Raw genomic sequence first — 20,526 nt, 5'->3', positions numbered from 1 at the left:
ATGGAGCGACGACTCAGTGCTATTGCTACTGACATAATATACGGTGAAGAGGAAGATTCCATGTTTCCATTCGAATCCTTCAAGCAGGTTCCTTTCACTCTTTTGCTGCTGCCTGCTAATCAGACTAGCAGCGGCTTGCTAACCAGCGAGAGTCGGTGAACAATATCCATTTATTGAAATAATTCTTGGTCCCAAAATGGTCTTTAGTGCGTTCGCTTTGAAGCGAGCGAGTGTTTTGGATGCTTGGCGTTGGGGGCTTTGGAGGTTTGGGAAGGGGGGGAATCGAAGAGACGGGGGGCGGGGGGATTGGCGGGTGGGCTTTGCTCATTTGGAGAGCTTTAGCAATTATACAATTAGTCAGGAATGTAGGCCAGCGGACCCTGGATAACAAGTTCTCTCGCTCGCTTTCTAGTTAGCTTCTCTAAACAGGAAGTCAATTCATTTTCAGCAAAAGTGGCACACACCCCTTCAAACTCTCCCCCACCCCCCCGACCCCCTCTCCCTCCCCTCTGACCGCTGCCCTGTCCCCCCTCAGGAGGTGTGTCATCCTGAGGCTGCGCGATGGCGCAAATAGACGTGACAGGTCACTTAGGTCTTCTCTCCCAGCAATGCAGCCCCCAGTCTCTTCCCCCTTTGTTTTGCTAGCGTAAATTGGATGACGACGCAGGCTAAATTGTTTTGTAATTAAGATGTTCCTTGTGCTAGGCCATGGCAGATGTACGCAGCACGCATGTTACCTACTAATTACTTCAGCTAGCTATACATTTAGCAAGCTAACTTTGAAAGTAAAGTGGGATCACCTGTTCATCATGAAACATATGAGCCAGCGACATAGGCTCTGGAAACATAACACGCCTGATAGCATACGAGCAACCAACAGCCAACTGTGTGTGTAACAAACATGCTAACATTATGTGTTGTTCAGACCTTACACAACATGATTGAAGGAAATGGTGCAGAAATGATCTGGGTTCATACGTAAATGTGCTGTGTGCCTTTAAGGCAGATTGAGGGACGTCAGCAGTGTGAGACGTTTGCGTGAGCGTCTGCTCCATGCTCCTAGGGAGCGTTTTCATTTTTCAGCGGTGCGTTCGACTCGTTGTCCCGTTCACCAAACAGCTAAACGTGCATTGGCAACGGTGGCTCTCCTTGCCCGCATGCCACGGCACTGTAATACTTTAATTACCAATTTCTTTTTTCTTTTTTTTTGGGGGGGGGGGCCTTCACTTGAGTATCTGAAACTCGTTCTTAATGCTGTTTTTGGATCACATAACATGATAGCAATGGGAGTGTTTCTGTAACCACTGACATTTCAAATTCACATTACTCTGACTGGTTGACCAGAGCAAAATTTTATCACCAAGTTGGACTAGCAAAACACACCAGCTTGCTACCAAAGGCGCCGGCTAGCTACAAAAAACATGATGCGATGCTACTTAGGTACAGCAGGAAGCATCCGAGTGTCATCTGTCGCCATACCGCTTTGCTGTAATCTGCGTGTGCTGATTAGGACCATGAGCACAAAAGCTCTTAAATAATTATCCTGCCATGTAAGAAAAAAAAATCTAATAATTATCATCATTAACTCCCGCCAAGTGTGACACTCGTCCCGCAAATGAAGGCTGTCAGATGAAGACATGAAGAGACTTCCGCCAGGATGCCAATCACGTCTTATTTATACCCGCCGAGCAGCTGAAGCGCTAACTGCTAACGGAGCCCCGGAGATGCTAAGAAGGACGAAAAAGAAGAAAATGGACCCGATGCCAACAAACTAAAATGGTCCCTCGATGATGTCATTTTGGGGACCTTGAAATGAACCGATTGCCGTGTGGGCCTTTCCCAACTGTGGTCGTATTTGGAGTGCAGACCGGAAGTGGACGGGACCATTCACAAGTTGACATTTTTCGAATTAACAGTGGTTAACTTTGTTTATCACGACACACGTTTTAAAATAAACACTACCACAGTACTTGGTATAATTATTATTTTTGGATGATGTTATTTTTATGTATATCTATTTATATTTAATAGGATTTTACAGTTACACGATATTTGAATATATTTTAATACAATCATGTTAATATTTACATTATGTCCTTGAGAAAGCGTGCGCTTATTAAAATGGATAACTTTTTTTTAACACCTTCACTACATTTTAAGAAATGTTAACATTACGCTTAAAACCTTTTCTGTCATTTATAAAGTTGAAATCATATCGATTAATATTTAGATGGAAATGTTTCCGTCATGCTTTTTGTCGTGTGTGCGTGTGTCACTGTAATGCGTTGTAGTTGTTTGTCTCAATTCATGTTGAATTATATCTGCAGCGCATAACGTTTTGTTCGAAAAAAGTCACCGTCACCCGGGATACTGGTAGAAGAGATTCTATTCAACCCATCGGCAATGCTAACCTTTTTTTTTTTCCTTCCAGTATTTGATGTTTTATATTTTGTCTCCCCCGGCAACATTCCCACTCTGTCAAGCGTCCAGGGAATGACAGCTGACTCAGCATATTATTTAGCTTTTCTGTAGCAGAAAATAATCATATTTAATTGTCTCTACGGAAGCTTCCGTGCTATTTTTTTCCCCTCCCCACATGGGTGTCTTTCAAAACGGAATAAAATCTTTCTGGAATTACACGTCAGCTTTGTCGTTCTAATGCAGAATACCGGCCAAGGCTGACAAAAGCTCGGCACGGTCGCTTTAAATCAAATCAACGAGAGACATGATATCATTTTTTTTTCATGTTATTTCTGCACTGAAAAAAAATGCTGCGATGAATTTATTCATCGGGTGGTTGCGCGAAATAAAATACTCTGGATCCAGACACATGTATGTACAAGCAGGTGTGTAGTCTACTTAAAAAAATCTATCTGGACCCAAAATGTTGATAAGATTAAAGAATAAAATAAAATTTGGTGTATGTGTCAATATTTCCTTATTGGATCAATTCTAATAAATATAAAGAAATAATTATGAAAATGTGCAGTACTATTTCCGTGTTTCCTGAAAAAGCACCGTTTTTTTTTCTACCTTGGCTATCCATTTGCATTTGAACACATGTACTGATGCAGTTCAATAGAAATAAATAAAATTATTAAATCGTGTGCACGTGTGTGTGTGTGTGTGTGTGTGTGTGTGCGCGCATGTGAGTGTATTCACATTCTGTTTTCCATTTATAGTCATCCTGATTGCTGTTGTTGTATTTGAATCAACACGCACAAATCTTTTGAACGTTTTCAGCGTGACGCATCTGCTTTGGGGTGACGAAAGATCGGCCGTGAGTTTCCCAGAGGGGGGGGGGGGGGAGTCTTGTATCGATTTGAATTTTCGCACGGATCAATTTTCACAAACTGCCTTGAACCCAGCGCGCACAGCCCTCTGACGAACCGCCTCCTCCTACCACCTCAAATTATTATTAACAACTACAACAATTGGAGCAACAATACTGTCATATGAAAAAGACAGGAAAGGGGGCCAGAAAAAATGTGTATTACAAATAAGTATAACATTACAAAAAAGTGTCATGAGGAGTAAGATCATGAGTACATGTGTGTCATCATATTGACATATTTTTACTGACATGAGAACGCAACGTGTGTTATTGGAGGCCACCTGCTTTCTGTTGGACAAATTGCTTAGCCATCAATCAATTGAAAATAAAATGGCCGTCTGAATAAGAATCTGGCGCGCGCGCACGCGCACACGCACGCACACGGGCTGACAAGCATGCGCGCACCCACGCAAATTGTGGCGGTGCGCCCGCGTGTGCCGTTGCCATGCTGGCCGATTGTCTTTCCCCTACAGGAAGTGACGTCAATGACGCGAACAAAGCGCCCGACTCATGACTTGCAAAGCAACGGTGGTCTTGTTCTCCCCGCGGGGCGGTCGCCGTCACACGACGGCAATCACTCAAAATGATTTCAAAACCAACAAGGGGGTCTTGTGCTAACGTGAAAAGCGAAAACCCGGGACGTGTCACAAGCTGATCGAACTGCGATGCCATTCAAAAGCAATACAAGTCTCGTTCTATCACACCAGAATAATCCGCCAAACTGATTTTTAAAACCAAGAGTGGGATTGCTCGAACAAAGGCAACATTGTTGTCTCGAAACATTTGTTGTTGTCCAATCTCACCCAAACGCGTTCCAATCAACAGCTTATGCGGTCAAACACATAATGGATGAAACGACAGGCATTTTCCAACCTACCTGTTGACAGACACCGAATGCTAGCTCGTTAGCTCTCGCCGTGCGGCAGGAAGATGACGGACAGCCAACACCGGTCTGCAAGAAAAAGTGCATTTACAGTCAATTCATCGCAAGCTTGACAACAACAACAACAACGAGGTAGCTGCAATGCGAACGCGCCAATAATTAGTGACGGTTAGTATGCTAACTTGGAGCAGGATTGCATTCCGACGAGAAAGCCTGCGGGTGGATCAAAAAAGATTTGACGTTTTCCCTGGAGTCGGGTAATATTGCAGAAAGGCGAAAATGCGAGCAGATTGTGTGCTTGCACATCGCGAGACAGCAACTCCAGTACAGAAGGTGCGAAGTAGACCGACAAGACACAATGTAACATCTTACTCCCAAAAAATTGCAAAAATTCCACATGCTAACACACAGAATGATGGAACACTTTGAGGACATGAAGCCCGACGGCTAATTTAAATGAGAGTTGATAACATGCTGACGTGCTAACAGTCAAACAGGCCAACGTATTGCTGGATAAAGCGTTATATATTCAAGGTTTTCTCAGGTAGAGTTAGGGCTTCCAAATTGTTTCGAAGAGTTCATTATTGACAAGAGTTTACCTTTCGGAGTCAACTATTTCAAATGAGAATGGATTAAATTCTAACATATTGCAAAATAGAAACCTTTATGTACATAAAGCAGAAAGACAGACAGAGAATATACACACACACACACACACACACACATAACATATATATATAGTATTTTTATATATCGTTTTTTTATAATTATATACACATTTTTTAAAATTAGGGATAGGATACAAACAGCTGGTGTGAAAACATATGGCCAGCTAGCGTGTCAAATGTTTGTGAGATTTATTTTCCCTTATAAAACTGCAAAATTCATGAGGACGTGAGAGTGTGTGTGTGTGTGTGTTGCTTTAAAAGACCAAACTATTTTGACAGTCCTGATGGAGAACACTTGCAAAACAGAACTGCTAACTCCCAATAGCATTGTGTGTTTTTTATACGTGTGTGTGTGTGTGTGTGTGTGTGTGTGTGTGTGCGCGGGTCTCAGGTTACAGTAGCATATGCGCTCAGTACTCAGGAAACACACAACGCCTTTGGTGAACAAGGTAGTCGGAGGCCCCTGGGAGCCAATTTAGATTGTGACTTAAGGCAACATAATGGCTTTGTACGTGTGTGTGTGTGTGTGTGTGTGTAGATGCGGGTGGCCCTTGTGCAGACCCGCCTGCATATCTGCGCGCCCCCCTCCCCACGAGGAAGTCGTTAGTGGGACGACTTTTAAGAGATATCACTTGATTGACAGCTGATCTTTGCGTCAAGTGGAACAACAACGACAAGACAACGTGGCACATTTGAACGGGAAAAAGGAGCGTGCGGCACGTCGAAACATTGCAGATGAGCATCGCATGTCGACATGTCGATCGACAGTGTCGGATCGGATCCGTCGGAGATGTTTGCTAAAGCAGAGCTGGCGTTCAGCCTCAGTTCATGTTCAAAAAGGTGCTCGATTTCCGAGTAGCGTCGCGCATCTGCCGTCTTTCGGGCCTCCTCTTGGACGGTCGGTCGGACGGCTCGAGTGTGACGGAAGGGGGAGGGAAAAAAAAAAAAAAAGCTATTTGGAGGCCTTGTCACTTGTGATTAGGAGGCCGGTGTTCATGTTTGTGAGGAGGCTGAGTGCAGATGGCAGAGTGGAAGAAATGGATCACTAATTTTAACAATGATTAATGAACAGAGATGGAAAATGAATTACATCCCAGCACGCACGCACGCACGCACGCACGCACACATACGCTCAAAAATCCGCTGCCAGACACACAACCCTGCTCTGGATGAGACACTCTGCGCGCGCGTGTTGATGTGTGTTCCACCCTCCGTGTGTATATTGCACTTTCAACGTGTGTGCTTGGTGTTCTGACGTGTGCATTTTCCCTCTGCATCTTTTGTGGAATCAACAACACTTGAGTGCTCCCGCCTTATTACTTTACTGCTTTAAACTCGGCTGTCTTCACGCTATTGTTTCCTGCCCTGTGTGTCCAAGAGGGGGTGTTTGTGTGCGGCTGGAGAAGGTATGCCGGAAAAGTGTAGTGTACTCTTAATACGCTCATTTTGGGCATTCCGCATTCAAATTTCACATTGCAAGCATCACTTGGCAGATTTTTATCATTGTGTGTGTGTGTGTGTGTGTGTATATATATATATATATATATATATACACACACACACACAAAATACCGTATTGGCCCGAATATAAGACTATGTCTTTTGCATTAAAATAAGACTGAAAAAGTGGGGGTCGTCTTATATTCACGACGCTAGATGGCGCCACATATCATTGAAGCGAATGCTGAACTTGACTCCCTAGACCGAAGCGAACCCCTGTCACGAAGAACAAAAATAAAAATAGTGGTAGCACGAAGAAGAAAAATAAAAAAAATTGCGGTAAGAAAGAAAAGAGAGGAAAATAATCGAAGAGATAACAGAAAATGTAAAACGTAGCGACAATCTGGAGAAAAGTGGGTCGAAGATCGAGCTGAGGAGAAGTTATGATGTCATTTCCATTTCCAAAACATGTACAAATGTGATTGCACTTTAGTTTACATATTTAAATGTTCAGATATTAAGATTTGAATGAGGTAAAATAACATGCTTTTTCTCTCAAATATATTGTTATCATCATTTGTTTCAGATGTACTGTCATTTAATTTCTGTATAAAAATTAATTTGGTGTTCAAAAAGTCTTTTTTTTTTCCAACTTGAGTCTTGGAAAAGAGGGGGTCGTCTTATAATCAGGGCAGTCTTATATTCGGGCCAATACGCAACATATGCAAATACACACACACACACACTGAATTTACAAGCAGAAACATGAAAGGCAGCGATCCACAACTTGTTCCTCGCCGCTGCTATGGATCGATTCAGGCTAGCGGCGATCGGCGATCGGCGCCGGCCTCAAATCAGTGGCAAAGCGCGAGCGCGACGCCGCCGCAGACGAGCGGCGGAACGACGCCGCGACCGCATCTGCCGTCTTTTCAAACACACGTCGCGGTGATCGCTGAACTCTTTTTGCCAGCTTTCGACCCGTTGGCGCGGCGACCTGACTTTCGAAAAATATGCGTCACAATTAGGAACCACTTCGGAGACGTCAGCAATTAGCGTTCGGTGATTTTGCCGACAAAACACGGACAATCCGTGACGAGTGGCAGCTCTGCGTGTATCCGTGACCGCATTTGGAAAAGCGGCCTTGTTTTTGCCGCTTTTGACTTTGCTTTGACATCAGGGCAAATGGGTGCACTTGCACACCCCCGTTTCGCGTCAGAACCTCTCACGCCGAACGGCGACACGGGAACAGTTTGAGCTTGCGTCTTAATGTATATTTTAATGCTCCCCAAGAGAAGCGTTTTCGCGCCGCCAAGTGCCAACCACCACGGAGGCCAACCATTCATTCATCTGTTCATCCAACTGCTTTCTACGCAGACACACGTGCGTGCGCGCGCACACGCACACGCACACAACTCCTCCGCATCCCTGCAAACGCACACACACAATATGTTAACGCACACACAGACACACACACACACACACATTCACAGAGTGAGGAAGCAGACGACCAAATGAATGAACGTCTTTGGTCCCGTGTCGATTCCTTCCTTCCCATTTCCTTCTTTCCTCCCTTCTTTCATTCCTTCAAGTGGCCTTCCACCTTTGTTGTTCTTGCTCTCCTTCTTTCCTTCCTTCCTTCCTTCAGATTTCCGTCCTCAACACCTTCTTTCATCATTCATCTTTCTCTCCTTCCCGCTGACATTTTGCTCCTTCTCTCTTCTTCCTTCCTTCCTTGGCCGTCATTTTTTTCAGATTCTCTTTTTGCAAGGAGTCTTTTTATTCCTGACTTTCTGGCTTGCGTCCTTTGCTTTTTATTCAGCTTCCCCGTTTTCCTTCCATCGTCCCTTCCTTGCTTCATGCCAACGGAACCTTTCCTCTTTCCCGCCTTCCGTACTTCTCGCTGCGCTTCCCATTTCCTACATTCAATTGCATCCTTCCTTCGATCGTTCCTTCTTTCACTCCATCTTTATACGGTGCTCCTCTTGGTCCCATTGCCTTCACCCTTCCTTGTTTTTTCCTTTTTCCTTCCCGCCGTTCCTTACTTTTTAATTGCTTCTGTACTTCATCTTTTTTTTCTTTTTTCCTGTCTCCGGGCCCCATCTTTTCTCTCTCATTTCTTCCCAGCCTTCCTCACTACCTTGTTTCACTCCTCCCATTTTTTCCTTCCTTCCTTCCTTGCTAACAACCCGCATGCCAAAACAAGATGTCTGCATGGGCGTCTGGCACCTGCTAGTATTAGCGCAACAGCAAAAGTAAATAAGATGGATGTCGGGCTGTTTGCCCCCCCCCCCCCCTTTCGTGGCATGGTGTAAAATTATATAAGACTGGCACATGGCTTAAAATTTTGTCGAGCTTTTTGAGAAAATCCTGCTTATGGTTGCTGCTCTGTGCCAAAAAGTTCATCTGGCCTGTAAATTTAAGCACGGATTACAAATATTCAAATCACGAGCTTACTGTTCAAATAAACATTTGCTGCAGGGAGGGGGGGGGGGGGAGTGAGGGTAAAAACTTGCAAGGCACACACTTTGGCCATAATTCCTCCTCGGGGCGCCGCCTCTTTCCCTCGTTGCAAATAAAACCAGTACAATGAGCGTTACGGCGATGCGGGGTGTAGGGGTTCAGGGTGGGGGGGGGGGGCAGGGTGGAAATGCGAAAACAAAAGTTGGGCCTCTTCTTGACGCTGCATAAACACACTTGATGAAATATGTCATTAATGTAATTGTAACCACCTCCTCAGCAATTACCGCAGCCAGGGTGGGCTCGACGGCTGGGACAATAGGCCACCTTATTATTCAATGGGGAGCGGGGGTTCGGGGGGGGGGGTAAATCCAGTCAGCTGCTCACCACATGCTAGAAATAACAAGCAGTGAAGTCACACTGGAGCTGGGAAGTACACGTGGAAAGGAGATGTGATGTCATCGTGAGGTCATGGTGGGGGTGGGGCTCATCAAGCAGTGCTCCCCAACCTGTCGCACTTTAGCCACAAAACGGCACCGAGGCACCACAAAAAAACAAAACAAAAAAACCACAAGATCTTGCAACATGACAGCCATTAAAGAATGTGACATCTTTCTCATGCTTGCACACTGCCTGAGCTGCAAAAAAGCTGCTGGTCGCTCCAACGTTTTCCATGCGTGGTGCTCTCATGTGGCCGTGACAAGCTCAAAGTTAGCGGTCACAATGTTGCCACCATACTCGCGTTTCCTTTTTGCTCTGTGCGACGTGCGCACACTCGAGGCCGACAACAAAGCCATCTAAAGCAGCCACGCCAGTGCAAAGTCCGGGTCCAAACTGCCAGAAGGGGGCTGTTCAGTCGGACTTTTTCTGCACGATGCGCCCACACTCATGGCCGACAACGACGCACTCTACAGCGACCACACAAGAGAAGTTGGACTAAAAAAAAATGTTTCTTTGTCATGAATCTACCTTCTCTTTGTGAGGTGTGCACTCACGGCGGACAACGAGGCGCTCTAAATCGGCCACGCCGACCCAGATCGACAGGCCTACGCACTGTCAGTCATGTCAGAATGCAAATAACTAAATAAAACACACCCTTCCTCGCTCTTCTTTCTTTCTCCGTGTGACACGGATGCACTCCTGGATGACAACGAGGCGCTCCAAAGCAACATACCGAGTGAGCGGAGCCGGAAAGCCTCCAGTTCCCCTTGAAGAATATTGACATGTGACTTAAAACATCGCCTGTGCTGTTTTTATGATGCAACTGATTATTTTAATTTCCATCATGATTACCTTTGGGGGGGGGGGGGGGGGGGAGAAAAAAATCACAAATCCTGATTATGTGGAACGTGCGTCAGTTTGAGTCCAGGTGTGGACCACCGGTATCGGCCGGCGCTTCTTTGTGACGGCTGTCGTCATTTCCAGGATTAAAAATAGAATTCCCCTCCCCGCTTTCTCTCTCCTCTTCTTCCTATTCTTCTCGCTCTTTTTCAAACGGGTTCAAGTGGCGTGTGGACATTTGCAAAATTGCAAACAGATGCAAGTCAAATACCTGCAAATAATCTGCCAAGACCCATTTGAGAATACGTGCCGGTCATTAAGAAGGCGGCCGGACCGCCGAGCCCAGCGCCAGATGGGTTCGGATGCTTTTGATTCGCCGCGTACACACATGCATCGTTGCCGGCGGGCGCCGGCGCGAGCGCCGGCCAGACGACAATATCGCGAGTTGAAGAGGCGAGCAAGGAATGTCACGTTTCCTTTGGACTCTTTTCATCTTCCTTGCGGCGTGTGTGTGCAGGAGAAGATCTGAAGCTTTTATTGTTTTGTGCAGATGATTTTGTACACCCCCCCCCCCAAAAAAAAGAATTAAAGGTGTTTTTGTTGTTGTTCAGTCGCATGTGTGAAGTTTTGCTCTTTAAAGCGTCGACAAAGCGTTTGTTTCGTGTTGTTGTTGTTTTTTTCCCCCCGCCCAATTAAAGAGCATTTTAACAGCGAGAGGTGCGCCAAACTTTCATCAGTCGCCCGACGCTAAACAGGAAGTGCTTGAACCAGAGGAGGTGGCGACAACAAACGAAAGCAGACCAGACTTTTTAAACGTTAAAAAAAAAAACAACCAGCACACAAAAAAAATAATAATAACAATAAAAAGTCTCGAAGGCCCTTCAAACAAAGCGCCTGCATTTGAATTCTGGTTAATTTTGAGAGTGCAAAAGCATGCGGCGCACAACAAACGCGCTTTGTTGTGAGAGCAAGACGAGACGAGGATGTGCGGCCAGCAAAGAAGAATTTGAAGATGCTCGCACACGCGCACACACACACACACACACGCATAATTGGGTGGTGCGAGAGGAGTGTGCTCCGTGCTTGCGCATGACAGATTGGTGATAAAAACTTGAGGAGGCTGGTAAGCAGAAAATACACACATACGCAGACATACACTCGGTGTTGACCCAAGAGACAGCAACTGTGTGACAGAGTGCACACATCAAGCGCTCCCCTTTTAAAATATGAAGCCATTTACAATCCAGCATCAACAAAACAAAGCCACATTTTGCGGGGTGGGGGTGGGGGGGGGGTTCTTCTGAATACTGTATCATAGATTCATCCTGAATTGTTTTTGAATGGAAAAAGCATGATGTTTTATTCTCTTAACTCATTCACTCCCAAAGACATTTTTAAACGTCTTTTTAGACTTGGTCTAGAATTGGCTGGTACTAAATGAGTTAAAAATGTCTCTTTTTCTGAAAGTGAAAAAAGTCTGCTTCATTCATCTATGAGCTTATTTTTCAGTAAACTATGACTCATCCATCCATCCATCCATTCTCTTCCGCTTATCGGGTCGTGGGGGGCAGCAGCTTAAGCAGGGAAGCTCGGACTACCCTCTCCCCAGCCGCATCGTCCAGTTCCTCCTAGGGCAGGGGTGTCCAAAGTTGGTCCTCCAGGGCCGCCGTCCTGCCTGTTTTGCAGCTCTCCCCAGAGCGACGCACCCGATTCAAATCATCGGGATTGTTCTCATGCCGCCAAACAGGACTGTGGCCCTCCAGGCCCAGAGTTGGACATGCCGGTCCTCGGGGATCCCGAGCCGTTCCCAAGCCGGCCGGGAGACCTCCTGCCGTCTCTCCTGCGTGTTCTGGGTTGTTCTCGCGGCCTCCTCCCAAGTGGGGCATGCCCGGAACACCTCATCGGGTGGCATCCTGACACGCTGCCCGAGCCACCTCATCTGGCTCCTCTCACGTAGGAGGAGAAGCAGCTCGGCTTGGAGTCCCCAGCTAGTCACCTCTCAGGGGAGAGCCCAGGACACCCTTGCGGAGGAAACTCCGGGATCTTATTCTTTTGGTCACGACGCACAACTCGTGACCCATCAGCTGCCCCCAGAGTTCCGCGGGCCCAAAAGGCCCGGTCGGACCCCTTCTACACCTTGACGCCATCTCTCACCGCTGGTTCGGGAGTAGCCACCGCGACGGGCGCCGCCGCAACAATGAAGGCGCGGAACGCGGTCCGCTCGGACTCAATTCACGCCACCACCCACCCAAGCTGCGTGTGGGTGCGAGTCCGACTACCTCTGGTCGGAACTTCTGTGGCTCGCACGCCAGCTCGGGCTCTTTCCGGGCCAGAGAGGCGACGTTCCATGTCCTTGGAACTTGCTTCTGGAGCTGAGGATCGGACCGCCAAGACTAAACGCCGACCCCTTTGGCCTCAACCCCAGGTGGTGAGCACACGGGAAGAGATATAACTTCTTCATAGAAAAATATGCAAATGTTATCGAAACGCTTTCACGCACCCCGCAACCCGATAAGATGATCAGCTGTCCACTCTCGTAACCGAACTGAAGGGGTTAAATCAACTACTACTCACACAAAATTGTATTTTTATTGAAATGTCGATCACACCATTGGGTGGGTTTTCTCAGCTGTCATTCCAAAATGATCATCAGAATTTTTCAATGGCACAATCTATGACAACTTAATTCTAAAAATAACATTTTTTCCTCGTGAAATATTATGACTATCCTTATCAAATGACCGTTTTGGATACTCGTTACTGTCACGAAGCAAGGTGGTGGAGGACCCCAAAAAGCAGGCAGGAGAGAGGAGCAGCGGCATTTGAAAAAGTGTATTGATAAAACACAGAAAACCAAGTCCAAAGTATCAAACAAAAACCCATGACTGAAGCTCAAAACGATCAATAACAGAAACATGACCTAAACTTGAGTGGCAAACAAACATGACAGCAGCAAAGAGCAACAATGACCCGACCATGAGTGGTCGGGTGCGAGTCCTTTTATAGCCATAGTTGCCTAACGACCAACAGGGGTGCAGCTGCAGGGAAAAGCCCCACAGTGCCACCTGATGGTCACAAACCGAAACAGGACAGTTACTGGGTTGTGACAAGTAAAAAGAAAAAACAAATGTTGAGGTATTTCACAGATCAAAATATTATGACTTTTTTTTCCCTTGTAAAATTTGAGAATTTTTTTTTTTCATGGGGATACAATATGGGCATAAAAAAGACTCAAAAAGCAACATTGGAAGCAAGCTCAATTGAACTCACTCTTGAAGACTAAAAAACTAAAAAATTTGATTCCCTGAATGAATTTTACTTGTACAACATTGGTACTGGAAAGGAGGATTTAGTTAAAAAAACAAAAAAACGAAATCACTTTGGTGTTGCGTTGTTAGAGAAACGTGTGCTACTTTTACCGTAACAGAGGAAGAAGAAGGAGGAGGGGGATGCTAATCATCTTCTTAGCATGTTTTATGTAAAGGCCATCTGCTTTGTCGCACTTCAGCACCCAGGCAACCTTTAATAATATAAGCACACACACACACACACACACGCACACAAACGCCGCCCCCCCACCCCTCCAAGACTTCCCAAATGCCAGTCACACTGTTTAACCCCGACGGCGGTGCCCCTATCCTAACACACAAAATGTCACAATAAATTCCATTAGGACCACTCGCAGCTAAGCTAAGCTAGGCTAAGATAAAGTAAGATAACCTCAAGTAAGGTAGGCTTACTTTGGACGAAAGCTGGAGTGACAGCCAAAACCGTCAGCAAGAAAAGAGATTTCTGTCTATACTGGGATTTGGAACCCCCCCCCCCCTCGCCCCAAATGACAATCAGCACCATATAAGAACTCGCTGAGCACAGGCACCAAAGTTAATTAGTGGTGGCAACTTAGTCTACCCATTGTAAGTAGCTTTACAAATAGTGGTTGACGATATTCCGTATTTAAATTTTGATATCAACAAGTAAAAATTGCTAACTTACACGAGATGCACTGTCGATCGATAGTGTTAAAGCCTATACGATGGCCTTGCTGGCCCTGACGGAACGCCACTGTACATACATAACACAGACTTTAGCATTTGCACTCATGCTATGTTTACTCTATACTAGTTTTGACAAGTGCTTTCATGTTTAACCTTGGCATGACCCGGAAATGGATTCAGGAAAGACCCTCGAGAGAGAGAGAGAGAGAGAGGAGGTGGGGGGGGGGGGCAGGGGGGTGGGCGTATCACATGAGGTGTCACACACACACACATGCACTCACACACTGGAGCATTGTGGTCACCTTTTCTGTGTCCATCAGGATTGGACGTCTAATCCTCATCGGATCATCTCGTCAATGCCTCGCCTCTTTCTGTGTAATGGATCCCGTTTCGGAGCACGCTCCCCCCCCCCCCCCCACCCCCACCGTAAGGAAGCCAAATTTCCAACCTCTCTGTCATGAAATGTGACCACTTGTGTGGCCTACACATGACATCATCATATCTGAACAAATTGTGCAAAACTATTTTGGATTACAAAGCAATCAGCATAATTCAATCGCTCTCAGCAGCGTTTCTTCACGTAATCCACATCCAACGGACCTTATCGTACATGCAAAAACACAAAGTACCACCTTGGAAGTTTCTACGTAGGTCGATCAAGTGACTTGTTCACGGCAAATTTAAGGATCTCGCCTCCTTTTTATAGGAAAGTTCCATTTCGAAAATTTATTTTGAGTCTTTTTTTTTTTTTTTTTTTGGAAGACTTGAATGGATCTTTGGGGCAGGGCACACGTGGACAAACAACAACCATTCACGCTCACAATCGCACCTCGGGACAATTTTAGAGCGTTCCATCAAAAGCTACTGCGCGCGTTTTTGGAATGCGGGAGGAAAGCGGAGTATCCGCAGAAAACCCACGCAGGCAAGGGGAGAACGCGCAGACTCCACACAGGAAGGCGGGAGCCCGGAATTGGCCCCTCCACATCTGCAGCGTGAGGCCAAAGCGCTAACAGGTTGACCACCGGGACGCCCCAGGGTGGGGAAATTAATTAGCATTCAATATATTTTAGAACAGGGGTTGCTTTCGGTTCAAGAGTCTCGGAAAAAAACACCAGGATGACATTTTTTCTTTTTTTCTCTTTAGTACATATATTTAAAATGATATCTATTTTTAATTCATATGCAATTGAATGTATTGAGCGGGCATTATGAGCGGGTAAAATAAGGCATTATTAACAATGATTCTTTTGGGTGCATCCGATTTTATTTGCCTTCTGCCGAATGAAAAATATCAATAACTAAAAGCAACTGTAATAGGAGCCTATTCCATTTTATTCAAATTAGTTCATCTTTCTTATTTCAGTTGTGTAACGTCGACGGCATTCCCGGTGGGGATCCCTTCGCCCGCATTACCGAATAACGACGGCGTCTAATTAAAAGCACATACAACGCAGAAAAAGCAAGGCGAGGGGAAGTGAGGGCAGGGTTGATCGGGGAAGGGGGGAGCTTTTGCGGTTTACTGAGAGGGAGGGAGCAGAGTCTCCATCATTAAGATCACTTGGCAGATTACCTCCCGCAACAAAAGCGTGCAAGCGGCCGCCTGCAGACAACAAAATTGGAAGAAAAAAGGACAACGGCGAGGAGGAGAGTGACCTCCGCCGGGGAAGTGCAACAGCCGGCGAACAACCCCACCCGCCGATTACAGAACCCTACGGTCCCGCCGCACACGCACACGCACACATGCGTACGTACAATAAACCATGAACACAATCCAAAGCCAACAAACACAAATGGCAACAATAGTGCACCAACTAATCTAAGGTACCGTAACTAGCTTTGTTTTTTTTTCATTTTGATTTCACTATTAGCAATAATTCTCATGCTACATTTACTCCCCGGCATCGAAATTATTTGGTTGTTTTCGTCTGGAGTTTGCTTTGCGTGCCTTACAAATACTCTACTAGTACCGGAAGCTAAGCTAACACCCTTGTCATATTGCTAGTTCCAATCGATGCCGCCATTTTGTGTCAAATTCACCACAAAGGTCAATTAGCACAGGAGGCTAAGTAGGATCCATGCGTCTATTACAACGGGTTCAAAACATACATTTCTAAACGTGAAATTGATCTATTTGGTAAAGAAAAACAAGTTGTTGTTTTTTTCGGCGGTCAAAGAAACAACACTAGAAGCCGAGCAAAAGGTGTGTTTTGAAAGGGTTAAACGCCCACGGACGTATTTGAAGAAGTCTCACCCAGGAGGTCATAAATAAACAAAGAGACGCATATTTACCTGGAATAAAACAAAAATATCCCCATAAATAAATAAGACACAGTTTCCTGGCTCTAAGTGGCGCTTTTCACGCGAGGCGCTCACAGACGCCGCTTGTGTTCGCTCCGTTTACCTTCGGGGACCTTTCTCGTTGACTTTTGCGTCAACGCCAAACACGAAGGTGGAATTAAGCGCCTCGTCTCCGGGGACCTTCGACCGCTTTCTTCTGTTTTTTTTTTTTTAGACATTGGGGCGCTGATCAGCACACACCGTAGCTCCAAAAAGGAGCAGAAGTGAGTCGAGTAGCCAGAAATTGTATCGGAGCGCATCGGCACTTCACAACAATGCGATTGGTGGAAGGGAAGGGAAAAGAACTCAAGTCTGTGCGTAAATTCTCATTCCAGTGAACCTCAAACAGACAAAAAAAGGTGAAACGGAAACGTCGACGTTCAGATGATGCCCGATAAAAATACTTGGACTAAAACAATATTTCGGACGTGCAAAATGCACGCGAAGCCAAATTCAGCCGTATGAGGCGAACATGTCGGCTTCCAAGCAGAGCGCTCGCTTTGAGCATCCTTTCTTGCAGAGATGAAAGTTCACTTTTCTGAAAATTCCGGGAAAAAAAAAACATATATATATATATGTATGTATATATGTGCACGCACACACCTGGCCGATCACGCGTGAATTAGTTTACACAAAACGCTATTCAAATACTCGACATTCAATGATTAATCTTCCTTTTGTGTGCACACGCGCACCCTCTGTGGCTTCCGTCCTTGCCGAAATTTCGAAATCTCCGACATATGGCGAGGCCATGAGAATGCGAGGCGAGGGTATAACCGTTGTGGCGACGCCACTCAAGCTAAGCGAGCCTCAGCAGTAGATAGTCCGCCGCTCTCTGCGAACATGTACGCAAGCGCGTCCTTCGATTTCAACCGATCAGCGCCAACGCAACGACGTCACGCGCGACGACGGCTAAGCTAAGCTAAGCTAGCCGAGACGACACTCGAAGTCGGACGGGCACGTTTTTCTGCCGATCCGTTTTTGCCTTTTTGTCCAAATATATTTTTTACGACAACTGTCTTGTCCGCGGTGTCTTTTATTCGTTCCGCTGGGGTTTTAGCGAGTGTGTTTATAAAAAGACGAAAATCTCTTTACCGTTACTAGTGTCTCAACATGGCTACGCTCGTGAAAGTAAAACAACGAACTGAAACGCGTCTTTGTTCAATGTTGTCAACTAATATCCGGATTAATTTGAGGCAATTTTTCCTCAATTCTCCAGAGAAATTTTCATAAAAATTTGAAAAATGCGGAGGACTTTCATCTCCGTTTCTCGGGAAGCGTCTACACTTGATGGACACATTTAGATGATTAAAACTGGGGCTAAATTTCTTTCTTTTTTCTTTTTTAAATTCACCTTGCCTGAAATTGGCCCAAACGTCCGCTTCAAACTAAAATGGCCCATTTCCTCGCACTTTTTGGGCCATGGGCTTTTTTGCGCATCTATTCATGATAGACGCATTTCATTTCGCCGAGTGAAACTTTCGTTGGGGGCTGAAGCTTTACATTTAAAACAAAACCCGGGACGAAGGATTCCTCGAAATGAAATGACCCTCTTAGGTCCGGACGGAAGCATCTTTCCGCTTCTTGGAACTTTTTTGTGCATTGACTGACGATCGACGCGTTTCCCAATTTTCATGTTGCTAAACTTGTTTGACATTTCCGAACGCGACATATCGTCGCATCACGTTTCCACCGCCGTTTTCCCACAAATATAAGACGGAAATATTTGTTTGGAACTGACCAACTGACAGCTCACCGTTTAAAATCCTCCATCTCAGCTTCACACAGGTGAGCTGCTACAAAAAGAAAAATCTGCCAGTCGGTGGGTAGGCGAAAGGTCGGGGGTTCGGCGCAGAAGTCGCGCTAGTCGTTAAAAGTCGCCGCAAAGCAATCGAGTCGGCTTGACTCGAGTCAGACAAAAAATTTGCGCGACCGGCACCGAGTTAAACGTTAAGACCCGAGACTTGCCCCCGCCTCCCGGCCGCCTGCGCCGCCGCCACTCGGAGGAAGAACGGAAGAGAGAGAGAGGAGAAAAAAAAAAAAAGCAAGAAAGGCTGCCAGCGCTTTGGATTGAGTCTTTAATTCACGCCCGCTTGACATTAAAACCCTTCGCTTGACTCGCGGCGCCGCTGACAAATGCGGCGGCGCTTAATAGAGGTGCGCGGCCATTTCGCACCACTTTTATCAAAGGCAATTTATCAAGGCGGCCGCCGCCGATCTGCGGAAGACGCGCGTTGAGAGGCAAACCTCCAGATAGCGTTAAATACGCCATCCGTCCTCGCCGCATCTGCCCTCGTCTCCTTCCCTTCCCGTCCCGGCGCGCTCGTCTGCGCGCCGCCTTTGACGAGGAGGAGAGGAGAGGAGAAACGGCTCCGGCGTGCTCAAAAGTCTCGACGATTCCCGCGCGAGGAGTCGCGAGCGGCTCGTCGGCGGTCGGAGCCCAGCGCGAGCCGGGCCCGCGCTGGGCTCCGACGGGGACTTTTGCACGAACCAAAGTCCTGCCATAGTCCTTGCCATTCACTTTCAACTTTTGCTCCCCGTTCGGATGGATTTCCTCCGTTTGGCAAAGTCATTTCTCTTTCATTCATTTTGCGTCCTTCTTCATCAAGTAACGTCAAAGATGGAAATGAACAATATGGATTCATTCATTTTTAAAATGAATTCGTTCATTGTTAATTCATGGAAATGGGGGAGGGGGGGGGGACGAGGAAAAAACATCAACGTCATTTCCTTCCCATTCTTATGATTGCAAATGTTACATTTATAGTTTAAAACATCTATTCATGAAACGATTCCTCCATTACCCGCACTTAAGAAAATAGCAAGGCTGTCGCTGGTTAATCGCACAAATTCAAAACGATTCGTTCATTCATTCACAATTCCATCATCCAAACCACTTGGAATTTGAATTCCGAAGAGTCTTGGAATATTCTCGCGCTAGTTTGATGGGCCCCCGCAGAAATGTTCAATTACAATCAATCCAATTTCAATCAAAATGTGGAAAAGAACTCATTTCAAATGTTGGTTCATAGCAAATATTTAATGAAACATTTATCCATCCATCCATTTTCCGAACCGCTTGATCCTCACTAGGGTCGCGGGGGGTGCTGGAGCCTATCCCAGCCGTCTCCGGGCAGTAGGCGGGGGACACCCTGAATCGGTCGCCAGCCAATCGCAGGGCACACAGAGACGAACAACCATCCGCGCCCACACTCGCACCTAGGGACAATTTAGCGCATCCAATCAGCATGTTTTTGGAATGTGGGAGGAAACCGGAGCACCCGGAGAAAACCCACGCAGGCCCGGGGAGAAGATGCAAACTCCACACAGGGAGGCCGGAGCTGGAATCGAACCCGGTACCTCTGCACCGTGAAGCCGACGTGCTAACCACGGGACTACCGGGCCGCCTCTGAAACATTTATATTAAAACAAATACAAGATCATTTTTCTCTTCGCATTTTAATTAATTTTATGAAATAATTGTTTCGGTCCTTATAATTCGACCTAAAACTACAAATGAAACTGCTTTGTCTTAAATACCGGTAAGTTGAATTCTTTAAGCTATTTGACACATACGTACACGCATTACGCGATTCACATTTTATTTCATAAATCAGATCATCATAGAAAATGAAGTGACGAGTGATTTCTAAAAGAAACCATTTGTCCCATTTTCCACTTGAAGGTCATATTGCGCAACCTTACTCTTTCATTCTTTTTGACACCGTCCGCATTTCAAATGTTCATTTGTCTGAAAATGATAGAAAAAAGGAAGCTGCGCAAGTCGACGCTTTGCATTTATGCAACAGATGTGGCGGAGGGAAAAGAAAGGAAGATGGTGAAAGTGGCCGAGTGCGGGATGGAGGGATGACGGAATCGGAGCGGACACACGGACGCAGAGATGAGGTGGCGAAAGTCGGGGCGGCGCCCCGGAGGGGCCGGCGCTCACTTGAGCTTCCGGAGGCCGAGCTGACCCGCTAAGTGTCACCTGAGATCCACTCCGACACCCGATACACTCCCGCGCAGCTGCCCAGCGCCCGCCAGAGTGACGCTCACTCACTCGCTAGCGTGCGCACGTACGCGGCATTTAGCGTTTGTTAGCGCGTGCTCGGAAGACGGCCTCAACTCGCG

General features: G+C 46.3%; 1 protein-coding gene across 1 annotated transcript in view; it reads right to left on the bottom strand.

Moving 5' to 3' along the window:
- znf536 (zinc finger protein 536) overlaps positions 1 to 20,526 on the bottom strand; it is a 178,098-nt gene that overhangs the window by 149,881 nt on the left and 7,691 nt on the right. The window contains exon 2 of the mRNA XM_086107990.1: positions 4,212 to 4,286. The gene's annotated coding sequence lies outside the window, so the exon portion shown is untranslated. The remainder of the gene's footprint in view (positions 1 to 4,211; positions 4,287 to 20,526) is intronic.

Source organism: Hippocampus guttulatus, chromosome 3 (assembly GCF_054856545.1).
Source record: "Hippocampus guttulatus isolate MCC_2025c chromosome 3, RoL_Hgut_1.0, whole genome shotgun sequence".
Lineage (NCBI taxonomy): Eukaryota > Metazoa > Chordata > Actinopteri > Syngnathiformes > Syngnathidae > Hippocampus > Hippocampus guttulatus.
The sequence above is the reverse complement of the archived record's forward strand: the minus strand, read 5'-3'. Positions and strand labels throughout refer to the sequence as shown.